At 40.3% G+C, this 23667-nt stretch overlaps 1 protein-coding gene and 1 long non-coding RNA gene across 2 annotated transcripts in view; both read right to left on the bottom strand.

Moving 5' to 3' along the window:
• LOC146653113 (uncharacterized) overlaps nucleotides 1-23667 on the bottom strand; it is a 172703-nt gene that overhangs the window by 48990 nt on the left and 100046 nt on the right. The gene's annotated exons all lie outside the window — the stretch shown is intronic.
• The window catches only part of LOC146653119 (uncharacterized), a 250949-nt gene that overhangs the window by 182445 nt on the left and 44837 nt on the right, over nucleotides 1-23667 (bottom strand). The gene's annotated exons all lie outside the window — the stretch shown is intronic.

The raw sequence follows: 23667 nt of genomic DNA, 5'->3' as shown, positions 1-23667 counted from the left end.
TGTCTATCATTTGTTCCATAGGGTTTCTGAGGGTGCTGTTTTCCCAGTGATGAACCTCTGGGTGCAGCACGCACCTCTGTCCCAAACAGAAGTTATTGTAAATGGTAGTGAGGAAGAGCAGAGCCCCGACAGACAGCAAGAACACCCGGGACGTCATTGCACTTAGCCTGCTCCGACTCTCCAGCCGTCACACATTCATTACAGTGTGACTTATGTTTACAGTGAGGAGCAGCGGAGAGGGGGTCTCTGTCAGCAGGCGACCTTAAAAGACAAAACAAAACACCTCTCTGAGAGGTAAACTGCTGCTGCCCATGCCTGCTCATGCAGACAGAAAGGAGCTGGCAGACTGGAAAAACAAAGACACTTAAGAGATGCCAAAGCCTGGAAACTCCAAGAGCAGATGCAATGTTGCTCAGTCTACAGTGAATCACGGGATATTTAAGACGTCAGTGGTTTATAGACTTCTCGAATGCTGTAAAGTTAATGCATTTATTGTAAATGCACTTAAAATGTATTATCTCTGTCTGTGGTCTCAGCTGTGGTCTGGCGCTATAAAAGTGTCTGTGACTTCACCGTGTAAGGAAACAGCACAAAAAAATCCAGCCTTGTGCAAAAGTCTTGAGCCACCACACATTTGTTCATATTTTGCTTCCAACTTTCTTGTATTTAAGAAAAAATAAGACTTTCTGAAGGGTCTTCAAGCTTTTTCTTTGGACATTGGCTGCTTTTTCACTCATTTTCAGTCCAGTCGGTAAGCATGACCATTTCAGAGGAATCACTGTGTTTTTTTAAGCCACTTAATACTGACCTATGAATCATTCCAGCATAAAAAGTCACCTACACTACACACAACACTGGCATGAGGCAGTGTTGTGTCTACAATAACAGACAACTTAACAAAGAACTAGTTGAAATTATATCTTTAGGCACTTTGTTATTAGTAGTCCGTCACGTATGCCTGTTTCTTTTGTCGAATCTACAAAAACAAAGATAAGTGTGACAGGAATGAAAATGGTACTTTTATTTCTACAGTGTTGTTCAGGAATATTTCAGCAAGCTTTGGAGTGTGTCCATAAAAGAATGCCCAAAAGCTAGAACAGATGAACAGTATCTTAAAGTTATCTTCTGTTCACCGAAGCTTCATCAGATTTGACTTCATCAGGTATGCCAGATTAAAAACACACCCCAAACGCAATAAAACAGAACAAAAGGCAGCCAACATCCAAAGAACAGCTTTGAAAGTAAAGAACTATTCCTGAAGACTACATCACAAGAAACTGCGAGAAAGCTTGTCTGAGAGAGTTCAGGCTGTGCTGAAGAATAGAGGTGGTGCTGTAATTTCATGTGTGTTTGCACGTTTCATTAAATCGCTGCATTGATTCTTGCTAGCAAAATATAAAGAAATGAGGGTTGGTTCAAGACTTGCACTGTACATAAAAGTCATTATGAAGACATTTTCATGAGATTTTTAGCAGTTTATCAAACACTGAACTTGTGTGGTGGTCATTTGTTGCCATGTTGGTGACGTCTGCACATCTACAGCAATACAGGTGTTGATGCACCGAGGACAAACTTAAAGAATCCCAGTCACCTTCTAAGATTACCTATGACCGATGACCTACGCAGACACACAGGACAGGTGTTTTCTTTTTTAATAAATACTCCCTTGAATATGCAAAATAATCAGATTTTAGTATGAACATGTCTCCAAAGTCTGTATTAAAGTCTTGAAATTTTATTCAGTCCACTCAACGGACTAAAGAATAATCCAGAATTAGGCGTCTTTGAGTTCTTTGGATCTTCCTGTTACCGGAATCTGTGTGTTGGATTCAAAACTAACTTCTAACTAACTTTTTTTTTTTTACATAAGAAAGGTTTTATCCCAAGGTTTTCTTTATTTAAAATTTTTTTTGTTTTTTTTTCTTTTTTTCTCACTTTAGGAGCAGACAGGAAGTGTGCATCTAGCTTCAAATTGTTGTTGTCTTATATCTGTTTAGTCTGACCCTTTCTAAATCTGGACCCTCCTCACTCCTACTCCTTTGTGGAGTTTAACAGGCATGAGAACACAGCACTCACCCCACTGTGCCACAGTTATAAATATGTAGATTTAAGGCAAAAGTTACAGCTGATTATTTGAGATGCCAGCGAGTCTAAACACGACCCACGGGACATTGTGGCTGGTAAACTCACTAACAGCAACAAATGAATTCCAAGTGATAGTTTCATCAAGCCCCACAAAGTATTTGGTGTAAAAGGCGTTTGGGGATTTTATAGGGGAGGGAAACTGAGGAGAATTGGACTCTGCTGTTTCCTGGAAGTGAGTCAAGATTATCTCCTGGGTCCCCGAAAGCACAAAGGAATTCAGAGTTAAGGTCAAGCCTTGCATAAGCATGAGCATAACATAAGCATTAGATTAAGTTAGCCACGGTAACAAAAATAAAAAAAATAAAATAAATATCAGGGAATCAAGGAAAACAAAATCACAGCCCCCACGGACATATGAAGTTAGCTGAAGTATTGTGTTCTAAATAAACGATGGAAGAATAACAGGAAAGCAAAGGCATTCATACTCCTAATATGAGCTCATGCAGTGGTGATGTTTAAGCGACCGCCGAGGTATGGCAGTCAGTCTCTACAGGATGTAGGATAAAAAGGAGAGCATTTATTAATATAATATAAAATTCTGTGACTGTGACACTACATATTGTACTGTGTATGACTGTGTACGTGACAAATAAAATTTGAATTTGAATTTGGGGGAAAGCTGCCCATAACGTGGACAGAGTGGTTATCCAGATAGTTACAGTTAGTTTTTTCATTTTCATCTTCGTACACCGCTGCAGTGCATTTTCAGTGAATTAGAAAAAAATAATACAGATGTGACTGAAGTGCAGACTTTCAGCTTTAATTAGAGGGTTTAATAAAAGCATTGCAATACCTTTTTAGGAACATTACATCCAGTTTTTATACACGCTTTCCTGTTTGCAGAGGCTCAGTAAGTAAATTCGACTCTTGACCGGCTACATGAAACATGTTCCTTTGTTATTGCCTGACAAGTTAAGGAGTAAAAAGGAGGGTCTGGCATTGTGTTGAACCTGAATTTGATAGCATTTTACTGAAATTGCCCAAAATAAGGTCCACAGAGATTTTGAAGGATGGTGTCGGGGGAAAACTCTGTAAAAAACCCAGGAGAAATAAAGACACAATGAGACAAAGTTACTTTCTTTATCAAACGTGTACACGGGTGAGCTGCTAAGAACAACTCACACCATGCACAGTGGCTTGGTAATTTTTATAGGCACAGAGCACAGAGACAGTGAGAACAGGATAACAAATAATAAACAGATAAAATAAAACAACTCCATATATGGTGCTAGTCTCGTCAGCAGAGAGCTAGGGAAGATAAAACAATCTAAAACAATATGTCCCAGAAACAAGATGTGTTTGCTGGGAAAGTCTAAAAAGATAATTCTAAACTAATCTAACCATAGGCAGAGGGCAGACAAAAGGCATCTTTGTACATTTAAAAGAAGGTAAAGAAACATAGAATCATTTTTCCTGTAACATTCCCTCCTGTTTTAACTTATTTTAAATGTATACAGCAATTGTCTGTGAAGGTTATTTATTAAGTATCTTAAGCAATTTTTTAATTTTCAAAATGTCAGCATAGCAGAAATGGAAGTCATTTGGTCTAAAGAATAAAACAAAAGAAAATAATAAAAAGAAAAACATAGTAAATGAAAATCATAGTAAATGAAATAACAAGTGGAATAAACAAGAAAAAATAATAAAACTAAAACTACAAAAAATAAAGGATAAAAACCTTATATTTTAAAATGATGCAAACCTTAAATTGAAAACTTTATATGTAAAATGATGAAAACTTCATATTTAAAATGAAAACTTCAAAAAAAAAATAAAATGATGAGAACTTCAAAAAATAAAAGGATGAAAACTTTATATTTAAAACTGAAAACTTCAAAAAATAAAAGGATGAAAACCTGCATAACCTACTAATGTTTTAATCAGTGCGTGATCACTTGACAAGTCATTTTTAATCACCACGTCATTCATTAGCAGTTATTACAAGTTCTCCTCTAACAGAATTGCAACGGGATGCTGGTCTTCCTCAGGCACGGCAACATAAGCAGTCATTGTAGTTGTTATCATCTTTGAAATCATTACTCTTAGGCATGGCAACACACACAACACTAATATGAGCAGTGCTATCATGATGAGACCTAGAAGGAAAAATGGCTTTGCTACAGCAGCCAGCCATGAACCGCTGAACAGCCAGTCCAGCCAGCCTTGTGCTGTAGCTGCTCCAGGTGTGTGGTCAGTGACATATTTTTGCAGAGCGGTCAAATTCTGCAAAGCTTCATAAATGTCTCCTCCAGTTTCGTATCCATCAGGGATAAAAGTGCAATATGTCTCCCCGATCAGCTTGCAAACTCCTCCTTGTGATGCTGTTAGCAGGTCTAGTGTCAGTCTGTTCTGCAGCACCATCGTTCTGATGGCCTGCTGTTCACCTGCTAAGGCGGTTCCCAGGGTCTTAGTCAAGTTGATGTGTTGTAGCAGAGCATATCGGTTGATTTCCACATGATCCCGCACCTCGGCAACTCCAATGCCGGGGATCAAGCTCTGTAAGAATTTCACTCCTCCTCAGATGCGAAACTCTGGTTCCTTTACTGCTTGGTGCCGTCCGTGCACATCCTGTCTGGTAATGAGTCTTTGTTTGTAGTATCATTCGGTAGCTGTAGTTGGAGCGACAGTTGAGGCTCATCAGTGTCGCGTTACTGGCACAGGTTTCGTTGAGTGAACAGTCAATACACTTCCTCTCGTTCCTCGGTGGGCAGAAAGTGTATTTGCATAGCAGTCAGTTTTATTATTCAAGTGAGCTGTAGTGTTCATAAACTGCCACCAGAAATTAGTGGCATAGCCATGGGGAAACTTGGTGTACTTTCCTTTGTCATACAGTGTCTGCCTTTTCTTCATATAGCGTGACTTATTGTCCCTCACGGAAGCAAAGATGAGGAGCCCGGCCATGGTCAGGGCCGCTGCAGTTATTAAGAGCCACCACCTCATGACGACGGGACACACCCTCCTGTCGCGAGTAGACCCCCCGGCCAGGAAAGCTGACCCCTCCACCGGGCGAGATCACAACAAGTGGGCAAGCCTGCCGTCAGCTGTGTTTAGATGGCTTCACTTACTGGCTCTGATGGATGCAAGATGGTCGTTCCGCTATTTTGCAAGCTCCAGTTTTTCCTTTGGAGCACTTTGATCAGAACCCAGTCACCGGGCTGTGATCTGCAAGACACTTGATAGACATCATTACATTCTTCGTCATTTACAATCATCTCTTTATTTTCCTACAACTTAGACATACATTTTGCTACTGAAATTGTATCTGCCTTTTTCACTGGGTAGATTTCTGGCCACTTTGAGAATACATCTATAACCACTAGGGTGTATTTTTACCCTTGGCATTCATTTAGCTCAATAAAGTCCATATGGATTGTGTGGTCTCAGGTTTCCCTGAGCATTATATTTTTGACACGTCATGCACGTTCTGACAAATTGTTTTGCTAAGGTTTCAAAATTTACAGTGTAGAATTTACAGTGTAGAAATGAGAGTTGACAATACTGGTCAGTCCCCCCGTTGACAAATGTGTACAGCCATGAGTCACTAATGCCGCCATTTTGTGGAGGAATTTTGGCAACACTAGCTTGCCATAACACATCATTAAGTCGTTTGTCAGAACTGCACCGTGTTTTAGCCATTTTGCCTGCTCTGCTGTGCTTGCTGCTTTTGTTCATTTTTCAACACATCCAGTGGAATCTGATGTGTGTTCACTGCCATCAATGTGATGTTTGTCTTTTGTGCCGCCTATTTTGCTGCTCTGTCAGCAAAATTGTTGCCTGTAGTAATGAAAGAGTCAGTAGGCGTTGTAAGAGGTTGGCATGGTGAACCGGTTTTCCAGTTGGTGTAATCATTCCTCTGTTATGCCAAATTTTTTGCAAAATGATGCACAGCAGAGAAAACATACTGGCTGTCTGTATAAATGTTTATTAGTTTGTCTTTGTGTATTTAGCTTTCGCGTATCACAGCTATCAGCTCAGCGCTCTGTGCAGAACATGAAGAAGAAAGGGGTTTTGCTTCTATTATTTTACTATCTGTGGTTACTGCGTAACCTACACAATTTAGGCCTGTGCTGTAAGGTCAAATGCTGTTCTCCTAGCTTCCACACTTGCTGATCATAAGGTGGATCTGGGCCTGGGGTTTGTTTAAATCTCAGAATGTTGTGATACTCGGTCGGTTTCTGGAAAGTGGATGTGGCGGGTGTCATTTAGCATGCACTCAGGTGTAATACCAGAAAAGAATGGCACGACTGCTATCTTAAGTTTTGTCAGAGCGTCTCTACCTAGCAAATTTACTGGACACGACGGGTCATATATGCATTTAATAAAGCACCTGCGGCCACTTGCTGTATGTACTAGTTCTAAAGGGGCAGTTAATTGTTGTACAGTTGTGTGGCCTGCAGCTGACTTTACAACTAATTTGTCCTTTGAAAACTGTAAGTTTAAGTGGCTGCCTCAAAACTGTTTTGCATTATTTCTCTGTGGCCTACTCCTACAATCTCGTGGGAAGTGACCTTCCTCTCCACGGTTCTAGCAGGCGTTGTCTCTATGTTATCTGCTGTTTCTGCGTGGCTGTCTGCAGCCTTGGTGTTTGTCACTTTGCTCGCCTCTCTGTTCCTGATAGCCACCTGCGGATTAGTGTTTTAGTCTGTTGTCAACACATCAGCCTTATTTTTAAGTTACAGAATGCTTCTTCTCCTTTTTTTTTTTTTTTTTTTTTTTTTTTTGTTTGGGAGAATAGATGCAACTCTACATTTTCACTTAAGGCATTTTTAGGTAATTTCTAGTTCTTCAAACAATTCATGGATCTCACACATTTCAAACTTTCAAGTTAGGGTTGTTTCCCATTTATACAAATATATATATATTTAACTTTGCATTGCTCACAGCTCATAGCTCACAGCTCTAAACCTAGGCATTTTTCAATCATATGCCTAATCACTATGTGTCACTGTGATTCTCAAGTATTGTCACAAGTTCGTTTAAATTCGTTTCCAAAACCAACAAAATAATCAAACAAAAACAAAAAACATAAACGTGTCAGGACACAAAAGAAAAAGAAAAAAAAACAATGCTGCCATCCGAACAAGGCAGAAGTCTGCATATGTTGGCTTTTAATAGCATGCAGCTTGTAACATGGTAGACTAATGTGCCTGTGTTAATTCAGCTCCATATTATTGTGTGAAGTTGCACTGGGTTGGGAGTGGTTTTGTGTGTGTCACATTTTTGGTGAGCCAATGGCTGGAATGAGGTTGGACTAATTAGAGGCAGGTGTACTTGATTGCACTGATACACTGGTCTACTTATAGCCCACACTACAACCACTGCTGTTTTGTTTTGTCTCTCTGTGCAGGTATGTAATGTGATGAAATCAGATATGATTGGGATGGATTGGTTTTGCGCTATGAATTTTATATTAAGTGTGTCGTTTTGTCTCTCTGTGCAGTCCAGGGCCTATTATATGCCACAGCCTAAAGGCAGCAGGGTTGCAGAGGCTTGAGTGACCACTGACTATATGCTTGCAGGGTGGTGGGTCTCCAAGGACAACTTCTAACCCTGTTAAAGGCAACATGTGGAGTGCAACTTGGCTGTGTGGCATAGCTGGCTCTGGCCTTGGGACTGTGTGTTTTTATACAATTCATAAGTGGGACACTGGACTGTTTTATCTTTTATCTCTTGATATATTTTTTGTCAATAAATTATCTTTTAGAATTTTATTGACTGACATCTTTTTGCCCATGACTGAAACGGTTGGTCAGACCTAGAGTCTTTCTTTGGGTGTGTTACAGCAGCTTCTGCTCTAAAAGAAACAAATAAATAAAAAGAAAAGAAAATGTGTAACATGCTCATCAGCTTAGCAGTGTCTACATATTTAATTCAGCTTCTCAATCCTGTAGTTGTAGCTGTTGTCTACAGGGTTTTGCTTATTGGTTGTTATTATAGGTGTGCTCTATATCTCAGCAATGTGTCATTCTAGGATGATAGGTTTCAAGCTGGTCAAGTGCCTCTATGCACTTCATTAGTTTAGTTATTCTCTGTATTGTCTTCATCTCACATGTCATTACACTGAGTTTCAGCAAACCTTAAGCTTGATGCAGACTACTGCTTAACAATTATCCACCTCACATCATAACCGATTTAGGTGCCTCTTCATATTAATATTATGTCATTGTTAATATTATCCTCTTTGTCTTATATAACAGCAATAGCATATTATAATATTTTATCAGTGTGTACCACTATACTACTACTGAGCCAATTTGATAGTTAGGATCATCTTATTCAGCAAACAGATAATTTAGAATTCATCCAATCTGCGGTCACATTTGTTCTCTCTGTTGCATGGCGGACCAGGCAGGTCTATTATAATGTATTATTTATATTTTATTTTGTATCCATCAAGGGCTTCAGATGACCTGCAGAATCATCCTTTTCCCAGGGTGGAGACAGTTACCTTTTCACACACTGTCCTTGGCTGAACAGTGACACAGCCTTAATATACCTTATTTATTTTATTAAAATATTTTCGTGTGAATTATTTGCTTTATATCCATTTTATACATTGTGGGCATGGTCATCATGCCAACTGTGTTTCATTGTTAATATCACTTTACAGGTTGTTATCCTTGCTATTATTAATTTCAAATACTCTAAAGATAATTTCTACTGTAATTTTCCCTTTGTTCATCTTTATTTCGTACTTTTTATATTTATATCTACTCAGTGGGGTCTGTTTTCAACCCTTTTAAACTACTTCAAACTACTTTGATCTCTAGTTTTCACTTAAGGGATTATTAAGTTCTTCCTGATATGGGTGGTGCTGCAGATGCGGCTGCAGGAATGAGTGATGGTTTACTAAAAGGATTGTGGGAACTGCAGTGTCTCGTCTTCTGGTTTTACTAAACTGGCAGTTGAGTTCTGGTCTTCTGACTGTTTATATTTTGTTTTCTTAAATCTCTCAGTTTACAGACACTGTTTTTGTCCGGCGTCTGGACTTTTCTTTTCTCACCACTGCTCGTCAGCAGGAGTGAGTTTTAATTTCACTTGCTTGATTACCCATCTTATTTATGTATTTACTTATTTTTGTTTAAGTAATATATACACAATACAGCTGCTATCACCTTCGCTGGTATTAGAGACGAGAGTGGTTGCTCACACGCCCTTCTACTTTCGGACTATTTCCAAAAGCGGTGTGAACTTTACGAGACGGAACTCGACCGTTCTCTCAACTCACCAGCACGTCAGTGAACAGCAGTAAAAGAAAAACACAGTAGGAGCAGCTCAGTCTCTTATTGGACCATGAAAATTCAGCTTGCTCCATTAATTAAAACAATACACACATTCATTCACATTCACACTTATTCGCGCGATCGGAACCCTTATCATAAGGGAAGCTGCCAGTCTTTCTGTAGACGAGCTACTTATTCCCTTGACCCAGCTGGGGGAGCTACCCAGAGCTCCAAACCTAACCCACAAGAGTGGGGAGCTTCCAGTCGACGAGCTCCAAGCTACCAGCCGACGAGCTACTTTAAACCTAACCCACAGAGGTGGGGAGCTTCCAGTCGACGAGCCCCAATGCTACCAGTCGACGAGCTACTTTCGCTATTTTAAATTCCCTGAATTCAAAACTCCCTGAATTTAAAATTCCCTGAATTTAAAATACGCTTTTACGCAAGATTGTGTCAGTGTGTCTGTATCTACCTGGTCAGTGTCGCCGGGTCTGGTCCACCTCGATCGGGCCCCACCACCGTGGGTCGCTTTCTAGAACGTTGGCCAAGACTCGAATTTAACGCCCTTGGTCTTTGACCACACACCTAGTGTGTGGGCTGTCGACAGACGAACAACGTGGACTGGTCACGGAGATGGGACACGATGGAGGCGCTCCGGCTGTCGAAGGACCAAGAAATGTCGGGGGGAAAACTCTGTAAAAAACCCAGGAGAAATAAAGACACAATGAGACAAAGTTACTTTCTTTATCAAACGTGTACACGGGTGAGCTGCTAAGAACAACTCACCCCATGCACAGTGGCTTGGTAATTTTTATAGGCACAGAGCACAGAGACAGTGCGAACAGGATAACAAATAATAAACAGATAAAATAAAACAACTCCATATATGGTGCTAGTCTCGTCAGCAGAGAGCTAGGGAAGATAAAACAATCTAAAACAATATGTCCCAGAAACAAGATGTGTTTGCTGGGAAAGTCTAAAAAGATAATTCTAAACTAATCTAACCATAGGCAGAGGGCAGACAAAAGGCATCTTTGTACATTTAAAAGAAGGTAAAGAAACATAGAATCATTTTTCCTGTAACAGATGGTGATAATATTAGGCTGGAAAAACAAAATAAACGTATCAGAGAAACAGAAAACACTTTAGGAGAGCCTCAGCAATCTGAGATGAGTGCACAATGGTGGAACATCCCCGAGCAGATTCGTCCGATCAGACAGCGCTTCACACCGTAAACTGATATTGACCCCAAGAGTACTGATAAGAGTTTCTCAGGGCAAAGAAATAGTCAGTCACCTGATCTGAATCCAATGGAGCAGATTTTCAGTTATTAAATACAAAGCTGGAGGCAGAGAGACCCACAAACAAGCGGCAACTGAAACCAGCTCCAGTGGAGGACTCGCAGAGCTTGTCAAGGGAGGAAACACAACATGTCCAGGGGTGATGTCATGTGCAGAGTCACTGACTGCAAAGGATTTTCATCAAAGTATTAAGAACAGTCATTATATTTTAAATGATCTTAGCTTATTACGTTTCATCCTCTGAAAACATCAGACTTTGTATAAGAATGGTTGTAGCTGCTAAACTGTTAGTTAAACACCCTCTGGTGCAGAAAATACATTTTCCAAAAACGTATTAACCTAACCTTCTAGTCTGAGAGCTGAAATCAGAGCTGAAAGCTGAGCTGAAATCAGATCTCGCAATAGGATAACAATCCCAACAATACAAGTGCACCAGAGCGGAGAGGGGGGGAAACAAATCAAGATGTTGTAATAACCTATTCAAATGAAATGCTGTGCATAAATGAACGTCCCCAATTCTCATGAACTGGAGCGGCTTTATAAAGTCGGTGAAAATTCCTCCACATAGATGTAAGAGACTGCTCAAGTCATACAGAAAACAGTTACTTCAGGTTATTTCCTAGCTTTATAGTGTACACACTTTGTATTACTGCAGTTTGCACTGTTCTCTTACACAATGTCAGTTTTACCTTTACAGTTTGCTTGAAACTAACTTCACTTTTACTTTTTAGCTAAATCCCACAAAACCTGAAACTGCATTTTTTTCTGTTTTTGTTTCTTTTTAATCAATTAATCAATTATACTATTATATTATTACTTGTTTGCTTGTTAGTGTGAAGTTTCAAAGAAAAAAAAGAAAACCTTTAAGAAATTATGAAAGAAAAAAATCTTCAGAAGAAGAATAGGGGGGTCGTGTTTCTGGGATATATAGTCTTTTGTTTCATTCTCTGTCAGGATGATTCCAGACTTCTTCAACAATGGGGAAGTTTGAGGTCTGGGGAGGCCAATCCACTGCACTGGAAGTGTGTTTGAGATCTTTGTCATGTTGAAAAATGAAGCTGTTGCCAATCACTTGTTTTCCAGATGGTATTGCATCGCGGATCAAAATCTGAAGGTACTTTTTCAGCATTTATAATTCCATAAATTTTGACAAGCTCTGAAACAGCAGTGCCTGAAATACAGCTCCAAACCTCCACCATGTTTTACAGATGGATGTAAACACTCGCTGTTGTACCTCTCTTGACGTCCTTACCTTGTAAGGACACCGTTGCACCTCTCTTGGCGACAGTGAACAGTGGATGGATCAACTGAGGGTCCAGATGAAGGTCTTAACTCCTGTGTCAGGTCTTTGCTGAATTTCTCCCTATTATTAAGAAACATTTAGTCCATCATTTCTTCTTCATACATGATGTGCTATTGTGACAAGGTGCTAGTAACAAAGTGCTTAAAAATATAACTTAAAATGGGCTCTTTGAATAGTAGTGTAGAAGTGTTACGTGGCTTGAATGGTCAGGTACAAGAACTGGACTGAAATGATTAAATAAGCAGAAACAGATCTTCAGAAATCCCGGAGAATGTACTTAATTATTAATTATTAATTAATTATTAATTAATTTAATTATTTATTTCCAAAGACCAATTTTTGAAAAATACTACAAAGTCTGACTCGTTGAAAGCAAAATACACAGAAATGAGGGCAAACTCAGAACTTTTGCACAATACTATAACATTGCAACCAAACGTGCACTTTATCCTGATATGTGCACACCAAATCTATTCAGCTTATCCCCTTAACGCTCATGATTGCTGCAGTGACAGGGGCTGGGTATGTGACCCAGCTTTTTGAGTTTATTTTAGATTTGTGATTTCTTATATTATATTGAAAATATGTTAAGTTCTTGTGTTGTTATTAGTAGTTAGGATTTAGTTGAGTTTTGTTTTAGTTTTCTTTCACCTGTGTCTCCTGGTTTATGAGTCTTTTCCCTGTCCTCTATGTAGTTTGTCTTGTCCTCAGTGTTTTTTCTTTTAGTTATGCCCGTGCCTTCCCTTATCTGTTCTCATGTGTCCCTCCTTGTGTTTCGTGTCTCCCCAGTCTGTCATGTGTTCCATCATTAGCCGTTTCCGGGTCCAAACTAGGCTTCGGGTCCCAAATTCAAACGAACACTGCAGCATCAATGAGAGTTACAAACTGTCTAAATTCCTTCCATCCATCCATCTTCTTCCGCTTATCTGGGGCCGGGTAGCTTCACACTCGGCTTCACACTCAGCTGCGAACCGTTCCAGTGCGAGCTTCATCATCTGATGAAACCAACAGAACCACTTCATCCTCAAAAAGCAGAGATGACATTCTGAGACCACCCAAGTGAAAGCCTTCTGCCACTTGGCCATGCCTAGAATAAATTCTTTCATTTTTAATAAAATGATCAGCGTTGCTGCTCTACCAGGTGTAACAATTAAGTCTAACATCCAGGCATACACGAAAAAGAGTTTATGAAGTTTAATTAGCAGGGAGTTAGCTCGCTAGTTTTTATTTAAATATAATATACCATGTTCTGACTGAGAGATTTCTAAAAAAAAATAAAAATAAAAATTAACTACAGCTTTGCTATCACTTCTGACATAAATGAAGACATAAAACTAAACAGCAGTGACATTTGTCGGGTTACTGCAGTTGGGCTAGCTGGTATATAATGATGGCTACCTACACAGCTATGGTTACCATAATATAACCAAAGTGAAGCTAGAGGGTGAACGACAACTTTTTCCACTTGAAAAAAGTTAACGTGAGGGTTCCCGATGGTTAGGAGGTTAGGAACAAATGCAATTGCGTGGCAGGATGCTGTAAATGTACAATCAATCAATTAATCAATATGAGGTTAGTCATTAATATACTGCTGCATGGGCTGGGCTGTAGTTACAGCATAAGGTTTTAAAAACTAAGCTTTAAAACTTGCTGCAGATGAATAGTGGTAACAAAAACCAGGAGAGCTTGAGAGTGATCACTGACTTTTTTAGGGGCTTGTTCAGATGTGTATTTAAGTCCTGTGTCTCCTTCTGTTCCTTGTCGGGTTGTCTGTTTGTTTTCATGTCAAGTCCGAGTTTTTGATTCCCACTGTTCAAGTTTGAATTATTTCATTTTACGTTGTTGCACGTTCCTGTTCAGTTTCATGTTCTTGTCTCTTTTCATTGTCTTCATAGATAGTCATGGTTTTTCCCAGTGTAGATTTCAGTTTAGTTTCACCGCACCTTGTTTTTCTGGGTTTTTTGTATCAGACTCGCTTTTTGTTAAAAACACCAGTTCATTTCTCCTGTGTGTCCTTTTTGGGTCCGTTTCACAAACACACCGGCGTAACCTTGCCGTGACATGGAGTCTATCAAAGCAAGCCATTAAGTATACATACTTAATGACATATACATATAATTCTTTATTTATTCATTAAATAAAGACTTATGACACCAAACTGACCGCAAACATTACTCCTCTATTCATCAATTCCAATGAAAAACCACCTTGACCCACATGCGAAGCAATTTCAACTGAAAAAAAAAACAACTTTTGCAAAACCACATGTTGTTTCTGTAGCTTTACTCCATCTCGCTTACATTTATATAACAAAGAAAACTCCCTTTTAATCTCTCTGCAGCTCATATTTCTGTCAGCCTCTCTGTGACACATCATCCAGTTATAACCACTATGATGTATTTAATGAACATGATTAATTTCTTCCTTAATCTTTGCATGCTCCGATGAGAGCGACACCACATGAAGACATTCATGATGAACAATGTAGTTAGGAAACATCCACCATAGAGCAACAGATGAGGATGAGAACATCCGCTAAATCCATAAATGTGGTTCTATTTAATTCTTGTTGGGCTGTTTGAAAGATATTTTTTGAGATGATAGCTTAATCAAAAAAGCAAATCCCTGTTGTCTTTCAATCTCCAGAAAACCCCAGCCAGTTTTCCAGCACATTTCTACTGATGTGATCAACTTTAAAGAATACCACAGAGGTTTTACTGTGTCACTTCCCAGCAATGAGCCAAACAAATGTTTTTTGTGTTTTATTTTTATATAAAGGTCAAGACACAATTCAGAGTATATAAGTCATACCGTGCTCAGTTGGGCATTGTAGCTATGTAATGCGTAACTGTGGCTTGTAATTTAGGCGCCAACACACTTTTGTCAATGGAGGGCAGCTCCTACGTCTGTTGAAAAATTTAGACGTCTTCTTTTAATATATGAGATTAAAAACTGTGATCCAGTAGCGAACAAACATGAAGTGATGCAGTCTGCAAGACATAATTACTTAGAGAAACTTTTGTGCTGTCAGACTACTAAGTGTGTTGTTAAGCAGAGCACTGCTTGGTAAAGTCAACATGGCAACACTTTGGCTTTCAGCAGTTATGAATTTGTCTTGTTCTCCACATCGGCTTAGTGCGTTTGGTCAAGAAATAGACTGTAGATAAAAAGTGGCAGTAGCCACTGTATTAGTACCCATGGTATAGACTTGATTCTGAAGTTCATCCTCATGTCAATTTACTGGAACCAAAACAGCAAAACCAGAACTTAATTTCCCAAAAATGGAGTAAAAACCTCTGAGGTGTTACACTGTTATGTTGTGTATGTTTTATAGTGCACTGTCAAAAGTGTAAAGAACCTACAATAATACAGAGAAAACTCCCTATGAGCAAACACTTGGCGACAGTGGGAAGGAAAACCTCCTTTTTAACAGGAAACCTCCAGCAGAACCAGGAGGGTTAGCCATTTCCCTCAAACTATCATCATTTCTCGTATGCACAGTGTCACCGATGTTTAACGTGCTGTTGTATTTTTGGAGGACTACAATCACGACTGTATAATGTAAATTCTGCACAGCGTGCAGGTATCGGCATCCTGTGTTAGTAAACTGGTTCCCTGAAGCAGCCACTCCCCTGAAAACTTTATGCCTAAATATAATTTTGCATAAGTGCCTACAGAGACTAAAATTTCACCACACCAAACAGGTGTTAAACAGATGTTTTGATAAATCTCAGTCATATGGCATCATTTTGATTTTGTTATTTTATCAAAGACTCCATTATTAAAATACAGACCCAACTCATTGGATTTTTGCAAATCGGTTGGGAGAAAAAATGCTGGAACTGCTGTTTTTCCGTTCCCTGACAGAGTAACACTGTGCTGTGTCTGGAATTCATTATTCTGACTTTTGTGATAACAAGATTAAGTGTTGGGGAAATAACACTGACTTTAATAGGGCTGCGGTGGTGTGAATAGCAACACTCCTGCAGTATTATGACGTATTTCTGTGCATGCCTTAAGTAAACCAGGTAAGAATGGAGTAATAGAAGGTTTAAGGGAACTTAACCTATATTCATCAGTCCAGCCGCTGACCTTTAATCTGGGAGAGACCATGGCTGTGAGCCAGCAGGAGGTGTAAATCTTTTTGAATTGCACGCACTACCAATTTGGTCACACCTTCTCATTTAATGGATTGTCTTAATTTTTCTGCTGTCTATATTGTAGATACAAACTGAAGACATCAAATATATGAAGCAAGAGGTATGGAATTATGTAGCAAAGAAAAAAATGATGAATAAATCTAAATATGTTTTATATTTTAGATTCCTCAAAGTAGCCACCCTTTGCTTTGGTGACAGCGCTGCAAACCCCTGGCTTTCTCTCAGTGAGCTTCATAATGTAGTCAATTGAAAGTAGTTTTCCCTTCACAGGTGTGCCTCGTCAGGGTTCATTTGGGGAATTTCTTGCCTTCTCAATGGGGTTGGGACCATGAGTTGTGCTGTACAGAAGTCAGGTTGGCACACACCTGACAGCCCAATTAGACTGTTAGAATTCATGTTATAGCAAGAATCAACCAGCTAAGTAAAGAGAAATGACAGTCCATCATTACTTTAAGTACTGACGGTCCATCAGTCAAAAAAAGAAAAAGAAAAAAAAGAACTGAAGGTCAGTCAGTCTGGATAATTGCTTTCAATGTATTCCCAAGTTCAGGCACAAAAACCATCAACCACTGAGCTGGCTCACATGAGGACCACCCCAGGAAAAGAACACCAAGAGTCCCCTCTGCTGCTGAGGATAAATTCATCCGAGTCACCAGCCTCAGAAATTGCACCTCAGATTAGAGCCCAGACAAATGCCACACAGAGTTCCAGTAGCAGACACATCTCTACATCAACTGTTTAGAGGAGACTGATCAGGCATTTATGGTCAAATAGCTGCTAAGAAGCCATGACTAAGGAAAAGAAACAACCGGAGAAGATTTGTTTGGGCCAAGAAACACAAGGAATGGACATTACACCAGTGGAAATCTGTGCTTTGGTCTGATGAGTCCAAATTTGAGATCTTTGGTTCCACTAATGTGTCTTTGTGCGATGCAGAAAAGGTGAACGGATGGTCTCTCAGTGCATGGTTCCCACCGTGAAGCATGGAAAGGGAGGTGTGATGGTGTGGGGGGCTTTACTGTTGACACTGTTGGGGATTTCTTCAGAATTGAAGGCACACGGAATCAGCATGGCTACCACAGCATCCTCCAGTAATATGTAATCCCATTCTGTTTGCGTTTAGTTGGAACATCATTTATTTTTCAACAGGACAATGACCCCAAACACACCACCAGGCTGTGTAAGGGCTCGTTGACCAAGAAGGAGACTGATGGACTGCTGTACCATGGCCTGGCCTCCACAGTCACCTGACCTAAACCCAATGGAGATGGTTTGAGATGAGATGGACCACAGAGTGAAGGCAAAAGGTCCAACAAGTGCTCAGGAACTCTGGGAACTCCTTCAAGACTGTTGGAAAACCATTTCAGTTGACAACCTCATGAAGCTCAGAGAGAGAATGCTAAGAGTGTGCAAAGCAGTAATCAAAGCAAAGGATGGCTATTTTGAAGAACCTAAAACATTAAACATGTTCACTTTTTGTTTACTACATAATTCCAAATGTGTTTATTAATGGTTTTGATGCATTCAGTGAGAATCTACAATGTAAATAGTTATGAAAATAAATAAATATACATGATTTACAAATTTCATAAACCCATATTTTGGTCACGATAGAAAACAGAAAACATATCAAATGTTTAAAATGAGAATATGCACCTTCTCATAAAAAAAATCAGCTAATTTTGAGATTGATGGCAGCAAAACACCTCAAAAAAGCTGCAATGGAGGCAACAAAAGGCTGCAAATCTCGTTTAGTTCAGTGATTAACACTAAAAAGAAACAGCTGGAGGAACATTTTTGTAACTTTTTAGGTTAATTGTCAACAGGGCAGTAACATGACTGGGTATAAAAGAACATCTTTGAGAGGTAGTTTCTCTGAAATAAAGATTGGCAGAGGTTCAACGATCTGCAAAAACTGCAAATTGTGGAGCAATTTCAGAATAATGTTCCTTTTTTTTTTTTTTTTTGGCCTGTCCCATTTGGTTCTTTAGCCATCAGAATTGTTGTCTGAAGACCAACAAGGATACCCAATGGATTTACTTTGCCAAATGGATCATCGTGGCATTGCCGTATTGGTCCATTTGATCGATCTTTGTTTTTATTATTTATTATATTTTATTTTCAGATGTTACAGACGGGACAGACATGAGTGAGGGATAGGAAAGGGAGAAAGAAAGAGGAAGGAAAAGAAAAACAGAAGGGGAGAGGGAAAGTGAGAAAGGGGGGGAGAAAAACAAAATCTCCTGGATCACCTGTTGAGAGAAGAAGAATAGAAAACAAGCAAAAAAAAAAACAAAAAAAACCAAAGCAACATACTAAACACAACACCGTCGCATTAATCTAGCTAAGTGTAAACAGCAGTAAATACTAAATATTCAATGTTGTTGTGCAGCACGCAGGACAGACAGCGCACAATGTGCTTTGAAGTAGCAGCCAAGAAAGGTGTAATTTAAGTCTACGAGCAGTGAACACCCGTGTGCATACCTGTGTGGATCAGCGCGCTTGTATTCAAATGGTTTCCACATGTAATGGTCTGCAAGAGGATGTAGCGAGCCATAGCCCCGTCCCCCAGGGCATGAAGCAGGCATGGAGGAGATCCAGGCCCCAGACATCCAGAGGCCCCAGAGTGCGAGAGCCCAAGGAGGACCACCGGAGGGGCATCCGTGCCACCCTCATGGGAAGGGCTGAGGATCCCCAGACAAGGCGTCACCCAGTAGCCACCGAGCAGAAGCTAGAGGTGGCTGCACCGGCGTGCCCGCCGGCTCTGCCGGCAGCCAGCTGTGCCAGAGTGAACCGAGCCACAGGCCCAGAGGCCGGAGGCCCGAGGGCCCCCCGCACCCTGGAGGAGGCCTAACCGAGCAACAGCCCCGCCAGGTAGCCACCGGGAGTGAGCTGGTACATACCTGAGCGCCCAGCCCCGGACACCAAGAACCACCAATGCACCGACCCCTGAGGGCATCAGTCACCGGCAGGGAGTGTGGTGAGGGGAGATAGGCCTTGGAGGGCCTGGGAGTTCCCAGAGAGGTGGAGTCTAAGACCCGACCTGACATATAGACACAGACAAACAGGCACACACAGACACACACATGTATTCCCACCCTCATGCACACATATACAAACACTCAGCACTCACCCAACGTAAGGATTGACATAAATGGACATGTACACACAATCACACTCCCCAAACATACTCTATACCCCGGGTCCAGGTACCCTCGCCCCCAGAGGGGGAAACAGAACCCAGAATAATGTTCCTAAATGTAAAATAGCAAAGACTCTGAATATCTCCTCATCTACAATAATACCTGATGATATCAAGAGAATCTGGAGAAATCTGTGCAATACTGGATGTCCGTGACCTTCAGGCCCTCTGGCAGCACTGCATTAAAAACACGCATGATTCTGTCATTCGTGGGCACAGAAACACTTCCAGAACTCCCTTTCTGTGAACAGATCACAGGTTAAAGCTCTATATTCCACCACTATAGTCTCTGGACCAAAGTTCATTTAAAATGGACTGAAGCAAAGAGGAAAAGTGTTCTGTGGTCAGACAATTTGAAATCTGAAATTCTTTGTGAAAAACATGAACACCCTGCCCTCTGGACTATAAAAGGATAGGGACAAACACAGGTTGTTAACTGAGATTTTGGAGAGTTCAAATTCCTGCATCTCTGATAGTATGGGTGTGCAGTAATACCCGTTACACATCTGGAAACACATAATCAGGTTTTAGAGCAACATATAGTCCCATCTAGATTAAATCTTTTTCATTGAAGACCTGACATATTTCAGCAAGACACTCCTAAACCACAGAATTTAGCTATCACAGCAGCATGGTTCCATAGTGGAAGAGTCCAGGTGCTGAAGTGAACTTCTTGCAGTCCAGACCTTTGACAAATTGAAACCCTTGGTGGATCATGACATGAAAAATACAACAAAGAAGACCTAGCACTGTCGAACAGCTGGAATCCTGTATAAGGCAACATTCCTCTCCTAGAAGTTCAGCAGCTGGTGTCCTCAGTTCCCAGACTGTTGCTACAAGAAGAGAGAATGTGCTTTCCCAACGTTTATGAGACATGTTGCTGACATCAAGTTCAAAGTGGGCTAATACTATTCTTAAAATGGTACATTTAAACATACAATCTGTTTGCAGAGTTATATTGCAAATAAAATATGAGTTTTCTAATCATTCCATTTTGATTTTATTTACGTTTTACACAGCGTCCCAGCTGTTTGTTTTTTTTTTCAGATTGAGGTTGTGATACTTGTTGTGCTTGTATGGGCTAAAACTTCACCAAACCTCTGATAATCCACTAAAAAAGCTCTAATCTAATTACTCGACTTTTTTTTTTTAGTTCATCCGGTGAGGTTTTGAATCCATTTCATCTGCTCAAAGGGTCACACTGTTTCCACAAGACACAGAAGAACATGTAATCCTTCAAAGTTTAAGCATGAAACGCACAACTACAGCTGATTTGTGGGATGTGGGAAACACTTGATCGCATTGATCGCAGTAATATGATGGAGACTTATTCAGATCCAGATATCAAAGCTGCTGATATATTTGCACCATCATTGCTGGCTTATGACGTCACTCTCCATTAATCGGAATGTAATGTTCCTGAATTTGCACTGTACATATGACCATCACCTCAGAGGACAAGCTGAATAAAGAGGACGTAAGTCCCAGCTGACTTTCTTAACCCCTGTGACTCTTGTTGAGGTTTGATGCACTTTTAGCACAGCGATATCAACTGCAAGAAACTTTGGCCTATATATAAAGTTACAATCACATGTGGTCTCAGTTTGGATGAGAATCAGCTCCAGTTAGCAGCACTTAGCCTAAATTAATGACTCACAGGTCTGGCATGACATCAACACCTTGGCATTTTGGTAGCCACTGAAATCATGTCCTCTTTATTTTATTTTAGCTGTTTTATGTGACTTTTGGAAGCTAAAGTAATGATACATTTAATCAACTAATTTGCTAGGTTTTTTTTTTTTAGATTGGGTATGCTTAAATATTGCTACTTCTTCTTTAAAACAAGTTCCTCTGTTTAGGTGAGTATAAAGAGCAAAATAGGAAATTAACTTCAAATCAGGCCAAAAAAAGCCAACACATTAATAAAACCGTCCCACCCCAAGGTTGAGAATTTGGCAGAGCCCAGCCCAGCATGTGTGTATGTGTGTGTGTACAAATGTTGGGAAATGTCAGCATATGTTATCCCACACTTGTTCTTATTAAAAGGAAACTTGAAACCCCCTCGGTGCTTTGATGACAGCAGTCCACATGACCTTTTTCCTGCTTTTGGTGCTTTCTGCAGAAAGCCTAAATCCTATTAAATCGGGCACTGAATATCCTCCGGTTACTAAAGTCTCTAACATGATGCCAGATCTGCCAGTCCGATCTGAATATTCTGGCCTTTGTTTATGATTTCGGCTTTAAATAAACCCCTCTCATTTAGAAGAGATCTTGGGAAAGACATGTCTAATCTGATATAAAACTCATCCTGTTTTGGGTGGTTTTCAACAAATCAGTCTTGCTCCCTGAGAAAATGTCTGTAGTTGGATTAAAACCTCTTTGCTAACCTAAATATAATAATAAAAGTGCACTAGTTCATAAATATTTATTCAAGAAAGTGCATCACTTGCATTTTGAACCCTTATAAGAGGCAGAGCTTTCGCTAGAAGAAAAAGCATCATGATTTTTAAAGAATGAAACTGACAGGATGACACAGACTTGTTAAAGCATTGAAGTAAAATCAAATTAATGTTTAATACTGAGGGAATGTTTTCATTTTGAGGAATGATCCCCGCCCTTCGCAGGTCAGCACCTGTTTCTTTTTAAAATGAAATGAAAACTAGAATACCCAGAACTGCTGACTCGCATTCCCGTAGTCTTTCAGACTATTTTCCTCTTTATAAATTTCATTTCAGAAGCATGTGTGAAAGTCGGTGTGTCATCTCCTGATAAACTCGCCCACGAGGCAGTCTGCAGTCAGAGGGGCTTTAACGTAGGACACCGGATATTCAGGTTACTCATCAGGAGCGGTACTCAGCTTTAACAACATTTGAGTAATGAGTGTGACTGAAGGGAGGTCCTCAGTCTGACAAAATAAACATGATGATGATGTCATTGTGATGTCATCACATTTCAGACTGAATGCTTAATGAATGAGTTGAGGGGCCACAGTGTACGTTACATAGTACTGTCACCCCTCGCTGGGTTATATTTGGCTTCCAGGAAGCCAGACTTCCTCTTCTCTTTTAAAGCGGTCTTTAGGAACAGCTCTCTGTGCTTTCTGAAGGACATTGGCCACTTTTTCATACATTTTCTGTCTACTCCATCTATCTGACCTTTTTCAGAGGAATTTGTGGAAATCATCAATCATTCAAGCAAAAAGAAGAAGAAGAAAAAGAAGAAGAAGAAGAAGAAGAAGAAGAAGAAAGTGCTCCTAGCTCAAGAGATGAATCTGTGCTGTCTACTTATAATAGACAACTTAGCAAATAATTACACAAGAACTGGACTGAAAATTAATGCTAACAGTTCACCGACTCCAAATTTGAAATTTTATGATTTGAATGGTTTTTAATATGTATGGCAAAGGTAAGGTGAGACATACAGCAGGTATCTGTAAAATACCTCCTGATGAGCTCATCTGGAGCAGGTGATTGACTGTTGCAGGTGTGTTCAGCCAGAGGTGGGAACCCGTGATGAGTCCCACCCATGAACACAGACACACAACCACAGAGAGAGGAGAGGGAGACAGAGAGTAAACAAAGCCTGCAGCAGGCAGCTCAGGAGGACTGAGGGACGATGACACGGTGAGACTGTTTGGTTTAGGGCTACATTTCAGCCGGAGCTGTTGGGGATCTTGTCAAAATCCATCTTGAGCAAAAGGCAGCCAACATGGAAAGAAGAGCTTTGAATGTCCTCCAAGGAGTCTGGAGAAATATTTACTTCACCTGCTACCCTCCTGCTGATCGTCCCATAATCACCCCAGTGTGTATAAATAGTCCTGTCTGCCTCCTTGTCCTAGTCATACTGTTTCTATATTGTTGAAATCTAGTACACATTGTCATGCCTCCCTCAGTAAGGTTGTAATGATCATTGCAAATCTACCCGCATCCTCCCAAATAGCAAACACTAGCTTAATGTTGTGCATATGGTAAACATAGAAAAACACAACAAATATCAGCATGTTAGTATTGCTCTTGTGAACGTGTGTGAGTAGTCTGTTCCCCCAAACTAATAAAAATGCTCAGAGTGCCCCTTTAAAATTAAAAAATGCACGTGAAGCTCTCAATTTACCGGTCGATCTACGTCCCTACTCTCACCTATGGCCACAAGCTGTGGGTAGTGACCGAAAGAACGAGATCGCGGATACAAGTGGCAGAAATGAGCTTCCTCCGAAGGGTGGCTGGCCTCTCCCTTAGAGATAGGGTGAGACGTTCGGCCATCCGGGAGGGGCTCAGAGTAGAGCTGCTGCTGCTCCACATCGAAAGGAGCCAGCTGAGGTGGTTCGGGCATCTGA

This window comes from Rhamphochromis longiceps, linkage group LG15, assembly GCF_057381845.1.
Source record: "Rhamphochromis longiceps isolate RC_006_pf linkage group LG15, R_longiceps_female_GT1.1, whole genome shotgun sequence".
Taxonomy (NCBI): domain Eukaryota; kingdom Metazoa; phylum Chordata; class Actinopteri; order Cichliformes; family Cichlidae; genus Rhamphochromis; species Rhamphochromis longiceps.
Note: the sequence above shows the minus strand (reverse complement) of the source record. Positions and strands in the feature narration are given on the sequence as shown.